The following is a 6,553-nucleotide window of genomic DNA, read 5'->3' as shown; positions in this document are numbered from 1 at the left end:
ACGGGTGGAATAGGTGCAGCCGCAAAGAAGTGTGTGGAGGAGTGGTATAGTCACCGGTGGGGAAGTATGGTCACGGGGAAGAGTAGTCACTGGTACGGTGGACGGGGGGGGTGATCGTCTCGTGGGACAGGTGTGGTTGGTATGGTCACGGGAGGGGTGGTCACGGGAGGGGTGGTCACGGGAGTGGAGGTCACGGGAGTGGAGGTCACGTGAGGTGTGGTCACTGAGTCACCCGAGGGATGTGTGCGCAGCGCTGCTCCGGTGTTGACTTGACCACCCTCACGCCCCGCCCACCCGGGTGGGGGGGCGGGGCTCCCCGACGAAGCCACGCCCACGGGCGCTTCCCATTGGCTAGGCGAACTTTCACACGCGCGCCCCTTCGAGTCAACGACGAATTTGAGTGTGCGCGCGCCGTGGTGCCGTGCGTGGCACCCTCCTCCCTGACTTTTCAATTGCGCTATGATGAAGGGTGGTTGCCCGAAACGTCGCCTATTACATGTTTGTATTTTCAAAGGCCACACAACACGATGGTGGTGGTGGTGTTGTTGTTGTTGTTGACGTGTTGACTTTCTTGTCGCCGTTGGTTGTGCATCAACAAATCGTTCGTCACCGATGATGAAGACACAGAATGTTCCAGGCGTGTCGACTCGTGGCGTGAGCGAGTGCCCATCAAAGCCGCGGTGGGGTCTGGTCAGAACCACGCCCGGCCGCCTTTGTCTCTCCAGTGCGCATAGAGTTACACGTCGCAACTGGTCATAATTTAAGGCCGAGCCGACCTAGGCATAGTAAGACATCACTCGCCACTGATGTTATATACGGGGCCGTCCATAAATGACGTCACGCGATTTTGGACGATTTTTGACACCCCCCCCCCCTTCGTCACACGACGTCACAAAAAGTCAGACCCCCCCCCCTCAAATATGACGTCACAAAGCTCTGCCCCACCCCCCCCCCCCCCCAAAAAAAAAACATGCTTCAAATCGCTTTAAACTATTGTCATTGTAGTGCGTATTTAATGTGGCGCTGCACTCTGATGTTGTAGGAGAAAACTTGTATTAAAAAGTATATTTCCATAACAAAGGCTCAGCCTCTTAAGCCTCACCTTACCATATTAATAAAAAGTGTGCCGTACTTGGCCCTTTCCCCTCTCCAACCATTATATATACGGAGTGGTAGCTCTTGTAATCTCTCATTTACTTGATACAGCTGTCGTGGCTGTGACGGTTCCACCTGAAGACGGAAGCTTGTGTTGCCTCCGAAACGTCGTGATTTTTATTTTATTTTACTTTTATTGATTTTAATGTTTTACCTACGTGACTTTACCGAAAAAACCTAAGAATATGATCCTTGCAGTCACGAAAGTTTCAAATCTAGAATGAAGTAGAACGTGTTGTCTATATTTATTTAAAGTTGCGCATTTTTAGGTGACGTCACATTTCTCAAACCCCCTCCCCTCGTCACACATCGTCACAAATGTCTGACCCCCCCCCACCCCCTAGTGCGTGACGTCATTTATGGACGGCCCCTATAGCGGTCGCCAAATATGCTAAACGCGTGAAGTCGAAAATGTGTAGGGGAAAACCGGAGGACCCGCAGAGAAAACTCCACAAATACACAGCGGGCAGGCGTCAGGGTCGGGATCGAACCCACGAACTCCTGTCAATCGGGCGAGATATTTAACATCTCCTAGTAACCGTCGCTTGTGACCGGGAATCGATCTCAGGTTGCCGGAGTCTGTAGCAAAGCCATCACGGCCGGGTTTCACAAATCCACTCCTCGCGATCAACCACCATCACCACGCTCCGTCTTTCCGCGTTTACCAATTTATCTTTTCCCATTAAAATACACACGTGCTCGTTGCACGCTGCACGCGGCCGATTATTGTTAAACACGTCCCACGTGACGCGCTAAGGGGGCAATCCATTTAGTAGGCACGCAAAAATCTGTCAAAACTTGACCCCTCCCCCCCTCCCTGTACACACGCGGACTTTTTACCCCCCCCCACTCCACCTGCGTACGCTTGACGTACCCCCCCGAATCCTATGGAACGGCCGATATCGAATCCACGCAGAAACGATCAAGGATTAATAATATTAACGTGTTTAAGCAAACAGATAGTCCACCGCCGGACTGTCTAACTAATTTGAAGGCCAATGTAGACAAATTATAATCGAGGCTTCACACCCCCCCCCCGTTTCCTATGCGTATATTGTCAGTAGACCCCCCATAATCAAGCGTACGCATTTGGGTTAACCCCCCCATCCCCCCTCCATGCGTACGTACTAAATGGATGGCCCCTAAGTAAATAACGCTGAGATTTCAGTGTGCGTGTGCACGGGAGCGGTGGTGTAGCAGTTAGCGCGCTGCGCTACGAACCCGGCGACCCGAGTTCGATTCCACCTCGCGGCCAACACACAGTGACGAATATCTGACCCGGTCCTGGGCCTCCCCTATGTCGACTCAGCCTCAAAGGAGTAGCTGGTGCGGTCTGTAAAACGTCACTACTGGGGAGACAAAGGCGGTCGGGCGTGGTGCTGGCCACTCACCCCCTCGTGTACCGTGCCGGCCTTCATAGGTACTCGCCAACAGCACATGCCCGGACAGTCTGTTAAGGCTAAACAGGGGATCTTTGTCTTTGTGTTCTTGTGCACGTGTTCCACGTGTGTGCGTGTGCACGCGTTCCACGCGATGCAAAGCGCGTCACGTGGGACGTGTTTAGCAATCATCGGGCGTGTGCAGCGTGGACCGAGATGAATGGGGAAAGATGGAGCGTGGCGGCGGCGGTGGTGGTGATGGTGGTGATGGTGGTGGTGATGGTCTGGAGTTTGGGAAACCATGGATAGTGACGACCATGATGATGATGATGATAAAACAATCATGATGATGATTATGATGACGTTGAAGTAGTGATGAATTTAATAATGACCATGGTGGTATTGATGAGGATGTAGATGATGACGATCATAATGATGATGCAGATGATTATGACGATTGTGATGTCATGCGTCACATGTTGACCTCCTGATCTTTCCATGGGTATTCATTCACCTTGTCGTCTCCTTTACAATAATCGGCAATCCAAATCCCAATATTTCAACAACAGCCTGCCTCATAATAGCCTAACTATCACAGCACCCTGACGCAGTGGTTTTTAACCTGTGGTGCACGCTGCACTCCATGGGAGAGCGAGATGCCTTTTCTGGGTGTGCGAGACACGGCCGGATTGTTTTCGAAGGTATATCATCCGAAAGAAAAGTTAAGCACGGTCATGTAAGTACAACTACTTTGTTTCATCACACCCCCTATGTATGTAACAATTGAGAAGCACATGGGTGCAAGGCTGCAATAAAGGTTAAGAACCACTGCCCGCATGTAATTCAGGATGGCCTGCTTTTACATACCAATAAATATATGCACCCTATCACGCTCATGTACCATGTCAATCACAACCAATAAACCAGCAATCAAACCCCGAATTATTAAACCGGTTCACCTCCAAGGATGTACTGATGGCGATGACACCACGGCACCTACACAAAGAATCAGGAAACGCGCAATTATGCGAGAGCTGAACTGTTTGTTAACGCCTGATGATGATGCTGCTGCTGCTGCTGGGTGTAATCTCCAGCGAAACGTCGGACAGAATTTATTTTTCTTTTCAACATTCCTCCGGTTTTGCTGAAAACTCCAAATGGATTTGGGGCGTATTTGCGCCCCACGTGGCAACTTGATCCGATTAGTTGTGTCGAATGGTGGAGGCTTCCAAAAATGGCATTACACCGACACTGTGATCGAACCCAAGCGCAACTTAATTATAAATCACTAGCTTAGCACTGCGCCTAAACAAGTGCTATAGTCGGTGTGGGTATCACTTGCTATGACATTGTTTTGTTCTTTCAGAATCGCGGTCCTTAACGAAGAATGTGGAACACCATTTTTTTTTTAATTGTGCAAAAGAAGCCACGGCGAGATTCGCTGTTGAGATGACATTGAGAGACCGAGCGAGGGGCACGTGGGCTAGAGAACAGACTCAGGTTGTTAGTTATGACATCATCATGACAACATCATCATCATCATGATCATAACAGCATCATCTTAATGATCATGACAACATCATTATCATCATGACAACATCATCATCATGACGACATCATCATCATGATGACAAGATCATCATCATCATTACAACATCAATATCATCTTGACTTAAAGCTTTCGTGACTGCAGGGATTCATATTCTTGGGGTCTTGCGGTAAAGTCACGTAGATATGTTCAAAGAAAATACAAAAAATACATTTTTTGTTATTTTCTTTGAACCTATATACGTGACTTTACCGAAAGACCCCAGCATAGCATTATCATCATGACAACATCATCGTCATGACAACATCATCATCATGCCAACATCATCATCATCATCATCCGGACCTTTAAGAGAAGTGAGTAGGCAGCATCCGTCACGGCGAGGAGGCACGACGCCCGAGGGTAATACCGGAGCTGCAGCCAAGGAATGGAACGCGTCTGCTCGGACCTATACAGAGGAGACAGAGCGACGCTAGAAGCTGATATCTGATCGGATCATTACAACGCAGGATGGCGGCGGCTTGGAGAGGCCTTAATCTATCAATGGATTACTGGGCACATGTGACAAATATATTTTATAGCTCATCGAAATCCTCCAGTATAAATGAATGTTCTGATTCTGGCTTGATCACTGCTGCTGATGACAACGATGTGAATCTAACCGGCTGCAGGAAATTCTTCGTGCTCCGTCAACAGATGATGTTGCTTCCTGATTAAATAATTTGGTGATAACCGTTCATCGTTAAACCCCTTTTCAAATGTTAATTCTGAAATAAATGTCCGTCCCCTAACTCCTATCCACTGTACCTCGTCTCGGCCTCGTTGTGTCATGAAGAAGGACCATTGCCCGAAGCGTCACCTATTAAAAGTATATTTCTTTTGTCGGCCGCATTGTTACTGGCGACTGTATTGAGGTTGTTTTTGTTTTGTTTTAAAGCAGGTAGTTACTTCTGGCCCACCCTGTAGACAAAGGAGGGACTGCAGAGCTTGGGCAACAGGTTGATATCACCGGCTCATCGGCTGGTTTCACTGCTGCTGCTGCCTTTCGCCGCTTGGCAGACGACGCAGTGGGGTGGAGTGGTGGTCTCGCGAAGTGCTTAGCAAACTTTGGCGTGGGGTGTGTAAATATTTCCCAATGTCGCCGTCAATCAGTGAGCCTCTGCGATAGGGTATCACCTCGTATGACTCCCATTCTGAGTTTTTTGGTGCTTTTTTTTTTTAACCCCTCCACTTTATTCTTTTCAATATCGATGTAGTCGGGTCTTTCCACCCCCCACCCCCCCCGTGCGAATGTTTTCATAGTTGTATTTATTTATATATATGTCGCTATTCAGACCTTGGCTCGGTCGTGAGTGCCTCTATTATTGCATCTGCCGCCACCACCATCGGATCAAGATGCCCTTGTCACATAGTCCATAAAAGCCACGGCGGTATTTTATAATCAATTATATTTTTCTACAGTCTGACAAATCGTCTATGGGGGAGGGGGTTGGCGGTCAATGATACAGCAATGAAGAGACATCGCCAATCTGCGCGGCGTCTCTTGAGATTCGTTGATTTCCACATCGTCAATTACTTTTCCATCTTCCAAAACAATGGGTTGTACCTGCGATGACAAGCATCTAATGGGTCTAATGGGTCTAATTCTTGCAATCAATTGTGTTTACTCATATATTGAATTACACAGAGAACAATGGGCGATTGTCGTGAGAGAGCATTATATAAATGACGTATGCAGATGTGTTTGTCTGCGCTAGTGGCGTGTGGAGAGTCATGGTTTTTTGTCTTTGGAGCGGTGGCGCAACGGTTAGCACACAAGGTTATGAATCCTGCAAACCTGAGTTCGATTCCTCTCTCCACGGCTACTGACACCAGTGGTAATTTATCTTGAAACCGGTGATGGTCTCTCTCTAAGTCGGCTCGGCAATAAATGATTACCCCGGTGAAATGTGTAAACATCGCCACTGGGGAGACAAAGGCAGCCAGGCGTGCTGATGGCTAACCCCCCCTCCCTCCCCCTCTCCCGTGCGCCGCGATGGCCTTCATAGGTGCTCGCAAACAGCACTTGTCCCAAGGCCAAATCGGGGAGTCTTTGTATATGATTGTGTACGTGTATAAATGTGCATGTACGGACGTAGGAATCTATATATAAGGGAAATTTGTGAATACGTGTGTCTGTTCAAAATGTTTAGCATACTTCCCGACATGCAACAAACTTGAAATTTGCCATGTGGGTACTTTCCAGACTGTACAACACGCAAAAATTATAAAAATAGACTTTTGTAGTTTTTTGGGGGGGGGGGGGGGGTGCGCAATAATGCATATATTTTGCACGGCAAGTGAGCTGTGACGTCACATCTGTCATGTGACCCGTATGCGGAAGCGTAACGGAGTGTGCCTGCTGACATCACCCACCCAACCCTCCAAGGGTAAAGTGAAATACAAATGTGTTGCAGGTCTAAGGCGTTCT

The sequence above is a fragment of the Lampetra fluviatilis genome, chromosome 50, assembly GCF_964198595.1.
Source record: "Lampetra fluviatilis chromosome 50, kcLamFluv1.1, whole genome shotgun sequence".
Taxonomy (NCBI): Eukaryota; Metazoa; Chordata; class Hyperoartia; order Petromyzontiformes; family Petromyzontidae; genus Lampetra; species Lampetra fluviatilis.
This window is presented reverse-complemented; position numbering follows the sequence as displayed.